The sequence below is a fragment of the Lolium rigidum genome, chromosome 3 (genome assembly GCF_022539505.1).
Source record: "Lolium rigidum isolate FL_2022 chromosome 3, APGP_CSIRO_Lrig_0.1, whole genome shotgun sequence".
NCBI lineage: Eukaryota > Viridiplantae > Streptophyta > Magnoliopsida > Poales > Poaceae > Lolium > Lolium rigidum.
The window spans coordinates 282,985,344-282,998,921 of NC_061510.1; the positions used below are offsets into that span (position 1 = coordinate 282,985,344).

Below are 13,578 nucleotides of genomic sequence, written 5' to 3' on the forward strand. Positions count from 1 at the left end.
CCCTTGCCCCAATTATGATAGTTATTTGCAATTTTTTTTCTCAGATTAGTTAGAAGAATATCATAGATGGAAATGCAAAATCAAAAAATCATCATTTTGAATTTATAACTCCCATCATATGCAATCGGAGTTCCTCGCTTTCTTGATTGATCAGTAAAACATTGTATCTATGTACTCCGAAGCTACTGATTACTAGTTGTCCGTTACTGGTAAGGATCTGTCCACGACGCGTTGTTGGCTGCAGCTTCCTTCCATTTCCTGTAGAAAATCTACATCTCAGCATGCGATCGCCTCCTCACGGCGACCCTGAAAGCCGCGGCCTTGCCCTCGGTGCCGCCGAGCGTAGTGACTCCCCTGTGGAGGACGTACTCGCTGTCGACGACGCCGACCTTGAGCGTCCTGTCGCCCTGCGCACAGTAGTCGAACTTGTAGTTGAGGCCCCATGCGTGCACGAGGTCGTTCTGGACCAGCAAACAGAGCTTGGCTCTGGTGGTTAGATCCCTTGTGGTGGAACCAGCCCACCTAGATTCAAGTTCTAGACTTAACATGGGTGTTTGTATTTACCTGGATTTATTCCAGGATTTAACCGGCGCTATGCTTTCAGTGGTAGGTGACGTGCCCGTCAACAGCGAGGCGCCAGTGGTGACTTCGTCAACCTCAAGATATGCCGGCTCAGTTCCTCGGAGGTGCTCATAGGGGTAGGGTGTGCGTGCGTGCGTTCATAGGGGTGTTTGTACGTGCGTGTTTGTGAGCGTCTGCGTTGTACTGTGTTCTAAAAAAAAAGAGGTCGTTCTGGACCATGCCCCAGCTGCAGCGCCAAACCACCCGGGAGAACACCGGCACCATCCTCTCCGGCGGCCCCGTGCTGTTGTCGTCGCACCTTCCTCCTCCCAAGGCCGAAGCTGCCTTGTAGAACCTCCGGTGCACGTCGCCCCCTCCTTGGACACCGGGCCTCAGCAGTGCACGCGCCGTGATGCCATGGTGGATCTTGGACGGGCGGTCGAGTGCCGACTGAGATACCTCGAGCCCTTCTCTATTGACGATGTCGAGGTACCGGACAGGGTCGAAGGTGTCCACCTCAACGTCCTCGTCCCACAGCAAGATGTAGTCGTACTCGGCAACAATGTCCGGGTGCAGGAACCGCTTGGCGAACCACCACTTGGTCTGGCCGCGCGCCGACACGTGCACCGCGCGGCGCGACCACTCGAGGTCATCCCACTGCTCCTCCCCGGCGCCGTCGTAGTGGAAGACCATCAGCGTGAATCTGTCGGCCGGGAACTTGGAGACGAGCTTGTCCACGGCGGCCTTGTTCTTGATGCCCACCGGGATTGCTACGAGGCTCTTCGAGGACTGTTGAAATTCGCCCACAGATCTATCACATCAAACTAGACAAACACACGCGAGTATAAAATTTATCGTCAAGGGTGCGTATCGCACCCTCTAGTTTCCCTCTCTTTATTTCTTTTTCTGTTTTCTCGGTACAACTTCTGTTACAAAACTCACGCTGATCCTCGTGTATATATACACACGAGCTGACCGACCTAAGCCAAACTGATAAACCTACTCGTACTTGGACTTCCTAACTCAACCCGTACTAGGACACACTTTCCTACTGGAGTACTAATGGGAGAGGCGTTTTGGAACATGGGTCCAAATGATCCCTATATCTGGACCATTGAGTGTTGTCTTGGGATTGGTGACAGCAAGTAATTACCTGTGAATACATCGAACAGAAATGGGGAAGACATGGGGAATACGCCACAGTTAATGCAGTGGGCCCGTCTATCGGGGTGAACGGTGGTCGAACCAGACGGCCGGTGTTGGTCCTAGTGTGACAGAGCGAATTTGTGGAACAGTGGTCCATGTTGATGGGCACGGTGGAGGACTCGTGCCACAGGAGTAGGTTAGTCCAAGAAAAGGTGTCGTTTTGGAGATCGAAACAATTAAGTGCGATTAAATCCAGGAAGCCGTCCGCCTCGGCGCTCCGCCTCTGCACAAGCGCCGCCCACCGCCCAAGACCCACCGAGCCGCCGGCCCACGGTGCACAACCCGCAGAGCCACCAGCCCCCGCGGAGTCGCCTCTGCTCAAGGCCTGCCCACCCGCCACCTGCCGCGCCGCGTCTGTGCGCCACCGCGACGCCCCTTCTTCCTCGCCCTGTAAGCTAGCCTTGGTGATGCTAATTAACAGGCTGTGAAACACACATAAGCTGACAGTGACTTCCCACTCATGGCTACCATGATCACATAAAATTAAGTCGTCGCCCAGGGAGGATGTTGTCGCGGCAAATCAGTTGCAGATTGCCCACATGAGTTGGAGCAGGATAACCGCCAGCACGAGGAGGGTTGCGAGTGTGTTGGTGACGCGGACTAGTAGATTCAGTCTTCGAAGGTGCTGAACATTTGGAGCTTCTGCTGCTGGCGCTGCGCCCTGCTGAACTTGTGGAGCATTGGCAGCAAGAAGATCAGCGTATTATTCCTCCACTCGAAGAACGGACACTGGCCGCTCTGCAAAAACAGGGGTGCCCGAAAAAAGGGAAGATGAAAAAATTAGAGTGAGGATTAAGTCCAGATTACGGAAAAAGCACACGAACTGAATGGATGGGGTGTGTGGACTCGCGCTGAAAAAACGGCACTTGTAGTATCTAGTGCCGGGACGGGTGCCTTTGCACGAGATCGTGCTGAGACGCGGCTGCCGCATATTGGGCATGGGATGAGCGGCTGCGGGTCGTTGGAGTTCGCCCCTAAAGCTCCGTAGCCATGGATCTAGAACTGGGGGTCTGAGAAGAGGTTGCAGAATGACTTGTGGGATTTGGGGGAAGGGGAACTGTGGGAGGCGACGCGCATGATGTCTGAAATCCCACACAAGTTCCCCTGGTGGTCCGGCATGGTCCAGTTCGTCAATCGACATCCGGACCGAGACGGGATAACGTCTGGGTTGCTTTAAATGAGGACACTACGTGGCAGAAATGCACTGTTCAAAAGTTGATATAGGCTGTGGAATACTACCCAATGTACTGTCTACCACACAGATCACGACGAAAATGGATGGTCCTGATATAGAGATCATCTGGACCCGAGTTTCGTTTCGAATTTCCGAGTACTAATGTACTATAGTTCAAACCGGACTAGACTCACCTGGCTAATTCATCTTGCCTAAACTAGTACGTCAAGGACACTTGCCTTCCCATGTAGTAACCCGGAAACTAACCAAACATCTACTTCATGAAATACTAAGACAAGACTCTAACTAGACTAGGACAAGATTATTTCTAACAAGGACGGCCTGCCACCGTGCTGCTGCTCTGGGTCGCCGACCATGGACACCATCTCGAGGCTGGACGTGCCGTGCACGATGCCCCTCGGCAGAGCCTTGCCGACCGACGTGTGCTTCTTGGGCCCCTGTTCTTCCGTTCCGTGGACTGCGGGTACGTAGCAGTTTACGGGAGATCGCGCCGGAAGCTGCTGAAGCGTGTCTATTGCGCCGGCGAGGAACAATAACACGAGGAGGAATACGAGCAGCACCGGCAGCGAGAAACGTTTCCGCGACGACATGGAAGATGTGCCCGGCGTATTACTTCTGCCAGTCAGCCGATGATGGGTTCGAATTTTTGATGCTGTTGACGCTGGTCAGCACGCAGTATGTATAGCCCTGGACTTGCACGTAGAACAATCCGAAACGGGTCTGGAATCGGCATTGGAAACATGAAATCAATAGATTATACAGCCCGGCCGGACGTGCGCGCAGAGCAATCCGACACCAAGGTAGAATCGGAGATACGAGTAGAAGCAGCGGAGCAAGATGAGTTTATTTCTGACCCCGCAAAAAAAAAGGAAGAATTTGCAACCGAATCGGAGTGAGTACTTTTTGTGTTGAGGATGCCCCACACGATTTCGCGTAAACCTAATTCTGCATATGTATGTAAAAAAAGAGAAGTAATAAAATCCAAGCTAATTTCTGCAGATGTACTGTTCTTAAAAAAACATTCAGGAATAATTTCGTCACTTCACGGACTATAGAAAAAATGGTATGGATAAATGTTACATACTCTTAAAATTATTGATACATGTGAACCATTTTTGTACCATGATCAAACACGCAGAAATCGGCCAGTTAAATAGATCGGATGGCTACGCAGGTGGCTGATAGGTCCTCCAAAATAAAAACAACGATGATCTCCCAGGACCTCCAAACCCTAGCCTATTGGTCATCGTCGCTATGATAGCTGGGTGAGGTCCACAAACGGTGGGATCTCCCATGGCCCATTGGAAACGGTGCAGCCGAAGGGAATGCTGCCGGTGGAGGAGGAGGAGGTGGGGTGCCCGCCGCAGGCGTAAGCCAATTAATGATCCACGGCGATATTAGTGTGGGCGGTGTCTGAGGGGCTGAGGACACCACGGCTCTCTTGAAGGCCTCTTCTTCGGAGATTCCGGGCGGCATGCGGGCAGGGGCGTGCTGGGGAAGTGGCCACGGCGGCTCCGGCTGCTGCGGCATCAAGATGGAGAGCATCATCACCTTATTATCGTCCAAGTAATCTGGCCGCACGGAGAGTTGGCCCTTTGTGCCCTCCACCTTGGCCTTGCGCGCGCAGTACGCGAGGAAATTCAGGTAGTCGTCCTGGATTTCCTCACTCAGGATGTCGTCATAGCCGACGAGCTTCTCCTCGGACGCTAGTGGCTCCTCTGCCTCCTCCATCTTGACGTCTGACGCCGATGGTTTGCCTTAGATGAACTCGTCATTGCCAAGGAAGCCCGAGCTACGCCTCAACGATTCTTGCATTTTGAGACTTCAAAGATCTTTGGGAGCAATGAATTTCGGTGTGCCACCGTCAAGCCAAGAAGATGACCAAAAGGACGCCCTCTTGCTGTCTCCGAAGGTTACCCTAGTTGCGGCATTAAAATGCTTCGAGTCAAATTCATCAGCCGGTGTCTCCGTGCCAAGCCAAGGCTTGACTAGAGCCACCCTCTAATACTTTAGACAGCGCAGCCAGCAAACTTTCCCAAATCAAGAATTCCTAGGAATCCCTCACCTTAGGAGGCAAACCATGGACCATTTGACCACACTTACAGACTCTTTGTACCCTGTAAAATTGTTAAGGACAACAAAGTGCACCGCGTAAACCTGTTAACGATAGTATTATCGTCAGCTAACCGTGCATGTCTTCTATACCTTAGTATGATTACTATTATAAATTCTTAATAAACCCTAGAAGATTTTGGATATCCTACAAATGGATCCCAACGATGTACCATCTAAGGCGGTTTTCAAAGCCTAATCTCTCCACCTTCCTGATATCAACCTAAAGAGCCATCCAATCTCGCTTCCGATGCTGCCATGTACCATCCCTTCAGATGTTGCTACCACCTCTGATGCTGCTTCACATCCTACATAACATCTATGCAAACATCTCAGTGGTCCTGGACTCCACCAACTACTTCTCCTCGAAATAGGTTTTCATCCCGCTTTATAAATAAAGCAACCACACCATATAAAAGCTAAAACAACTAAAAGTGCTGGGAAACATGTCTAACTGAAAAGAAAGAATGGAAAAAAAGCTAATGACAGATCGACGAACGATGGCAGTCCACAACTGCTAACGCCGTTCAAAATTGTACCACCATGCTACAAGCACCACGGATCACCAAGCACCAAGACAAGACCTTCAAAGAAGGGATGTGGCGTCAATACGCCGCTGCTGCTCGGACCAGCGAACTGCATCTAGGGGCGATCTGGATCCAAGAAAAATGGCACCCCCAACCACCTGGTTAGGGATAGCCATTTTTCTTGTTTGGTTGGGAAAATGAGATGTGGTTAGGGATAACCGATTTCTTTGTTTGGTTGGAGAAGGAGATGTGGTTAGGTTGCTGTGATGACTCATTGGTTGAGGTCATTTAATGAACAAAAATATTCACAAGTTTCAAGCCAGTTTTTTACAAGCGTATATGCTCAAAATCCATATATGACCAACTTGCATAGGGGTGTTTTGTACATACATAAATTCATACACCACATCACTAAGGCTTAGAATTGAACACAACCTCCCGAAGTAGTGAGCATGGGCACCAGAGCCGCGATGAGCACGTCGGGGACAAGACGCGTGCGGCTCCTGGCGTAGACGACCGCCAAGATGACGAGGAGAAACGCAAGGCCGCCGCCTCATCGTAGTGGACCCCGCATTGCCGTCGATTCCGGCATGGGAGAGGTCGCGGAAGCACTGTATGAGGTTGAGGTTGCCAGGATCTCCTCGCCGCCTTTGATATCCCGGCGTCGCGCGCCAATTTCTTTCCGCCGCCGCCGTCTCTGGTTTATGGAAAGGAGATTGAGGAGAAATGGGGGCGCGTCGGTGAGCGTTCGGAAAAAATTTCGACATGAGGCTAAAGAGGGAGCCAGAAGTGGTGGCCTCATTGGCAGATTTGGACGGATGGACTGAGCCACCATTTTGATGGAATATTCCTGGAATTTGGTTATCCTTAGCCTCTCTCACCCTCGAAACCAAACGAGTGGCAACCACTTTTTCAGTGGCTACCCCTAGCCACTTGAGGATATCCTCTAAACCAAACAAACCCCTAGTGTTTCCTCCGATAATCGGGTTGAGGTGGTGCAGGGGTACCCACAACGCTCTTCAAGAAGGAATGGCGACACCCACAGGCGCTTTCACGTCGGTGCCGAATGAGCAGGCAAGTATTTCTCCCGAACTCCACTACCAGTACCAACCCTCGGAGATCTGTGGCCTAGATGCCCCACGAGGTCCATACGCGAAAGTGGTAAGGTGCACCAGCCGCAGGATGATGGACAAGACAGATCGCAGAGTGGCCTGCAAAGCTCGGGCCCAACAAGGTCCGTTCCTGGCTGTCTGGCCCGGATCCAGCCCGCAAGCTCGCCGTAGATGCAGCCTCCGCCTCACCGTCTCATCCGGCAACCCACACCATCCCACCCCGACGCTGGGATCTCGTCGCCACCAGCCTGCGTCGCCCTAGTCTTGAGCCACCATCGCCGCCTCTTAGTAGCCAGCACTACCCGGAAGACACCGTCGCGCCGCCGCCGGCAGTTCCAGGCCCACCTTCTGTTGAGCAAGCTTATTCTAGGTTTCAGTGCATTGTTTCTGGCGGATAGTTGTTACAGTATTATTCAATGTAGTCGACAGCATTTCAGTACACATCCCATTGGTTATTGTGGCAACCACTTCTGTTGAAAAAACAAAGAAAGATAAATTCAAAGAGCTTATATATGATACACTTGTGATGCTGTACGAGAACATGTGAAGATCAATCCATCACATACAATCCGAGGTCTGAGCTACACCGGTAAAAATTCATGTGCTACACCTATCGTATATTGTTTGAAGCTACAGTTGACTAGTGGTCGTCGCGGTTAAGGGGCCTGTCTCCTGTCGAATATCTGCTTCTCTGCAAACGATCTCCTCACCACGGCCACCTGGAAGCGTGAAGCCTGCGCCTGCAAGGCAGAGTAGCACGAGGAAGAAGGCGAGCACCACCGGTAGCGAGAAGCGCTTCCTCGACGACATATTGATCTGCCCAGCAAAGCGGTCGATCACGGGTTCAAGTTTGTGATGCTGTTGTAGGTCACGACGTGCTTTATATAACCACTGCCATCCGATCCGAGTCGGCGTTGGGAAGTATGACCCACTACGTATACAGCCCGGACGTTCACGTGAGCGCTCCAAGATCAAGGTGGAAGTGGAATCGGAGGTTATCTTTGAGTTTGCAACAGAGTCGGAGTTGCTTAATCAAGGCGGCGCACGAGCTTTCCAAGTAATGCTATACTACTACTTCTGGACATACCTTAATTATACACATCTGGTGTTCTTTTATCACCAAATACAATCATACTACCTCCGTGCACAATTTAGAATGCATTCTAGGTTTAGTCAAAGTTAATTGTTATAATACCCGCAAAAAAAGTTAATTGTTATAATGTTTAACTAAATATTCAGGAAAAAAGTGTTAACATCTACAATGTATAATTTATACTATTAGAAACGCGATAAACTATTTTTATATTATATGCATTTGATGATCTTACGATTGTCGATGTTTTTTCGTATATGTTTTTTTGTCACACTTGACAAAGTTTAACTTTGACTAAACCTAGAACGCAAATTAAATAAAAACCGAGGGAGTAGCTGATTGCGTTCACTCCACTAGAACAACAATAATGATATGTTTACGGACAACTTCTTACGGAAATTTGCATACTGACGGACGAGGCTGATTCTGCTTCATCGTGTCCTGAATTTGCGGAACAACTGTTTCAGCTAGGGCCAATTGAGCGATGCCACCCTCACTCCTGAAACCCTAGCCGCCTCCCGCCGCCGCCGCCGGTGGCGCCGCCGGGCAAAGACTGCGGGGCGTGGCGGCGGCCTTTCCTCATGGCGCGCAACGGACGGCGGCCGGGATCTTCCCTCGACGCTGCGGCGGCGGTCCACTGACTCCCGTGTGGATGGCTCGGTGGTGGCGGTCGGACGCGGATGGCGGGGCACCGGTGGCCACACTTGCTCTGTGCTATGGCTCCCCCACCTCCCATCGGCGGCACACCGGTGTTGGCTGGTGGTGGTAGGCGATCTGCGCCATCCCCTCCGCCTCTCGCCGGTGCGTGGTGATGATCTCGGGATTCACCCGCGGCACGAGGTCGCCCGGGGCAGCAGCCTTGGGTTCGATGGTGGAGGCGGCCCTCTTCTTCGCCGGAGATGGCCGGTCTGCGGATGGTGGTGCCGGGTCTTTTCGATCTGTCACCGCGTACCGGCGGTGAGGTGGAGAGGCATGGAATCCGGCGACGGATTTCGCCGGTCGACGGCTGGCGTTCGGCTGCGGCGGTGAGCATGGCGTGTGCGGTGTCTCCGGACAACGCGGTCTGCGCTTGGTGTCTCCGGCGGCAGCTGTGTCCAGCCTGGGATGGTCGCCGGCGCGAGGGCCCGACCTGAATAAAGGCGGCGGTCCTAGGGTCTCTCTTAAGCGAAGATGAAGACTGACCTGAGGTTTGCTCTTCTCGATCTGGATGGAGTGTTGAGTTCCGGAAGGCTCCGCCGGCGAATGTAACAGTGCTTTTTGCCTGGAGTTTGCTGGATCGGTGGTATTCGGTCGTGCGCACCCATGCTTTTATTCCGACAGTTTGGTTCTGGAGGGAGCGGCGCGAAGCTCTTTTTCTGTGTTGACATCAAGTGACTATGGATCCATGATGAAAGTCGGAAGAAGAGAATTTCATGAAGGCCGGATGGGAGGACTAGCTAAGGAAGGTTCAAGTCTCCGCGCTTATGAGGGACTTGCTTAATGTTCCGGGCTTCACAGCAGCGGTATGAAAGTGGGGGCGACAACACAGGTGAAGTTCAGAGTTCTACCTTTCAGGGTGAAAACCCAAGGTCTAGCCTTAACTGGTTGTGCCTGGCAATGACCTTGTCGGAGGCATTGTTTTGAGAGCGGGGACTATCTTCATGGTGAAAACCTAAGATCTTTGATCGGGCAACGACGGTGTTAGATCACTGTTTCCTTCTTGAAGGCGTCGTTTTTGGAGAGTCTGTATTTCAGGTGTTGTCTTGGCGGTGAATGTATTGCTGTTGTTAGGCCCGAGATACTGTAGCGGGACATTTGTTTCTTAGTTTTCTTTTCTTTTTTTTGGCTGTGTGCATCCGTAGTGCCATTAGGGTGGTGCGTTGTTGCAGAGACTGGATGTAATTGGTATTTTTTTTATATTAATATATTCCTTTATCGAAAAATTGAGCGATGCCACAACCTGTCCGTATTCTCCATAGGTGTATCATTCTTGCTAGAACATCAGGGGTCATACAAAGCCGGTATGAGAGTATATATTCTGAAACACAATGGCAGCGCCTGTGATTCGTCCACAACTGTTTCTTCACAAAAAAAAAGGAAAAAAATATATATGTGTGACCACTACATTGGGTTGCCGAGTGCCCGACAGATGATACTCGGCAAACACCGGATTGCCGGCGGTATAAGCCAATCCATCGTTGAGGAGTGCAAAACTCGGCAATGGTTTGCCGAATATTTTTGGGCTTTAACAGATTATTATTGATACTCGACAATAAACTGTTTTCCCGTAGTGGACTGTTTTCTTAAACTAGCAGGAAGAACTATACACCCTTTGCGGTTTATGGTAAAAAAATGTCAGCGACATAGTCATTTTTCCTGAAATGGTACGAAATATTTCTAACATCTATGACAGGTTTCACTTCAAGCTATCGTGAATAACTTATTACATTCCACCATCTCAACATAGCCTAAATCCTCAACCTCTAAAATACATGCATACCTAACCATAAGCCTATGTCAAAAATAAAAAAACCTAAGCCCCTTGACCTCTAGAACCTCCTCCTACCTCCCAATTAAGAACTATAGGCGCAACTACTAGCGCACCCCAAGGAGCATCTAAATCACCTGCCTAGTCTGCATCTAAAAAAACACTAAGAAAAGTAGAGGAGAACTTCTGAAAAGTAAGTCCAACTGTGCGTGTACCATGAATGTACATGAGAATTCGTTTGACAGATGTTCAATGTGTTGTTGTACGTGCATGAAGATACTGACAGACCTTGTTAACTGAAAAGGAAAGATCAAGTCTTGTCATAGTCAAATGCTGAAGAGCACCTACAATACTCATGTAATGAGTGATGTCCTCAGAGCCAAGAGGGGAGCCATCTACCAACTCCAAGGAGTCTGTAGTGGAGAGTGGCGTCGGATAGGAGGTGCAAGAGCTCATACCAATTTGGTCTAATAAATATGTTGCATATTTTTTCTGATTTAAAAGCAAGCCATTGGACAGTTTGTGAACTTCAATTCCTAAAAAAATAGTGAAGATCTCCAAGATCCTTAAGAGCAAACTCGGAGCTTAAGTGTTGAAGGAGAGCTGTAATGGCGTGATCTGAAGAGCTTGTCACTATGATGTCATCGACATAAATGAGAATATACTTGGTGATACCTGACTTGTCAAAGAGAAAAAGAGAGGTGTCGGCCATGGAGGTAATGAACCTAAGAGTGTGGAGCTTGGTGTTGAGACGAGAGTACCATGTTCGAGGAGCCTGTTTCAGACCATAGAGAGCTTTATCAAGCTTACATATGTAGTTAGGAGTAGCGTAAGACTCAAAATCAGTTGGTTGCTTCATGTAAACCTCCTCTTTCAGAACACTAGGAAGGAACGCGTTCTTATTATCTAGCTGTCGTAAACTCCAGCCTCGAGAGACAGACATAGAAAGAACAAGCCTAATAGTAGAAATTTTCACAACATGACTGAAGGTATTTCATAATCTATATCATACCGTTGTTTGAAACCTTTAGCAACAAGTCGTGCTTTATATCTGTCAATAGTACCATCAACATTTTGCAATCAATGACATTCCTCTTTGAACTTGGAGGAACAAGATGCCAGGTGTTGTTAGCAAGGAGTGCATCATACTCATCTTGCATAACATGTTTCCATTTTGTATTTGCAAGAGCCTCTCAAATATTCCTTGGTTCTACTCTAGATGTAAGTAGAGCATATCTAATAGTACCATCGGTGTATTTTTTGGATTTCGAATACCTTTCTATAGACGTGTTTGAACATGAGCTACAGGAAGTGGTGCAGCCTGGGGATGCAAAGATGATCCTGGTGCTGTTGCATGCAGCGGTGGCAACTCTGCAGAGAATTAGCTGGGGGATGTTGTCTGCTGTCGGGGAGCAACTGGTGATGTCGGGTGTGGACGACGTCTCCTGGAACCGCGCATGTGACGCAGGTGTGGAGGTGGGCGACAACGACCGGGGGGACCAGGCACCAGCGTCAGGTGATGGAGACCGCCAAAGACGCGTGGGGGTCGCTGGGGTCAATTGCGACGTGGCTACTCCGGGCTGGCGTGACGCGGGCGACAACGACCTAGAAGAAGAGGACAATGCACGACCGGGCGACGTGGCAGGAGCCTATTGGCGCGGCGGAGAACACGCGGGAGATGTGCTGTCAGGAGCGTCAGGAGTAGGATCCGAGGCAGATTTCGTCAGGGGATCTGCCTCAGAATCGGGGTGGTCGGATGTTGTGCTGTTTTCTGCCTTTGTGCTATTATTTGAGGTGTTGTTTTCACCAATGCCTTCACTATTTTGCCGAGAATTTGTAACGAGTCAGTGATAGGCTCTTCGGCAGCTGTTGAGGGTGAGCAAAAGGAAAAATTTGCAGATAATGATCATTAGTGTGCACACCCCTATCATATGATCCGAGGAGAGACTATCTGAAGGAAGAAGAAGAATTTCTTCACGAAGATGACGACCAACGTTAGGATTTAGGCAAGCAAAGGGAAAAATGTTTTCATCAAACACCACATCACGAGAGATATAGACACGACCAGTATCAACATCTAGATATTTGACTCCTTTATAACGAGAGCTATATCCAAGAAACACACCTTGTATAGAGCGAAAGAGAGTTTATGTTTGTTGTAAGGATGAAGGTTGGGCCAACAAGTACAATCAAAAACACGTAGATGCTCATAATTGGGTTTAACTTGAAGGAGTTTTTCAGTGGTAGTCTTAAGGTTGAGAACCTTGGTAGGGAGCAAATTGATAAGAAAAGTGGCTGTAATAAAAGCATCATCCCAAAACTTGAATGGCATAGAAGCATTGGCAAGTAAAGCAAGACCAACTTGAACAATGTGACGGCGTTTGCGTTCAGCTGAACCATTTTGCTGATGAGCAAGAGAGCATGAACACGATGAACAATGCCAACTCTTTGAAAAAAGTTATTTAATTTTTCTTATTCATCACTCCAGTTCGTTTGCATGGTAATAATCTTTCTACCAAATTGACGCTCAATGTATTGTTGGAAATCAAGAAATACTTGAAACACCTCAAAACATTTTTAAGCAAATATATCCAAGTAAATTTGCTAAAACATCAATAAATCTTACATAATATGCATGTCCGCCTACAGAGAGAGGACCTTGACCTTATACATCAGAAAAAAACGTATTCCAAAAGAACCGTGGAAACACTAGTAGAAACAAGATAGGGTAACTGATGACTCTTGACCTGTTGGCATGGATCACATATGTAAGTATTTATTTTTAGGTAATATGACAGATTATTCTTCATAAGAATCCGCAACACTATAAAACATGATGGATGCCCTAGACGACAATGCCATGTAGAGGATGAAGGCTTGATGGTGGTAAGAGCATGCTTGGAGGATTCCGAAACTGGAACACGAGGATACAAGCCACCATGACAAGGACCTTTAAACACGATTTCTTCGTTACATGATTCTTAATCAAGGAAAATAATGGGTGAATTTCCATAAAAGTATAATTATCTAGGTTAAGATGGTGAGCAGAAAGTAAACTTTTAGAAGCATCTGGAACATATAAAATATTACGAAGTTGTATGAATTTATCTGGGGTGTGCAAAACAAAATGACCAATATGGGTAATATTCATACCTTGTCCACCAACATTGTGGACTTGATCACCGTCATTGATAATTTTAATGAACATTGAGCTTGTTCAGTTATCCAGTGATATGATGTGTGGCACCTGTGTCAATGTACCAATTTGTGTCTACCCCATAGGCACCTTTGGTCTCCTTTGGTGG

The 13,578-nt window shown here is 48.8% G+C and overlaps 1 pseudogene; it reads right to left on the minus strand.

Annotated features, from left to right (window-relative positions):
* Positions 1–203: 203 nt before the first annotated feature.
* LOC124696597 lies at positions 204–3,552 on the minus strand (annotated as a pseudogene).
* Between the last annotated feature and the right edge of the window lie 10,026 nt (positions 3,553–13,578).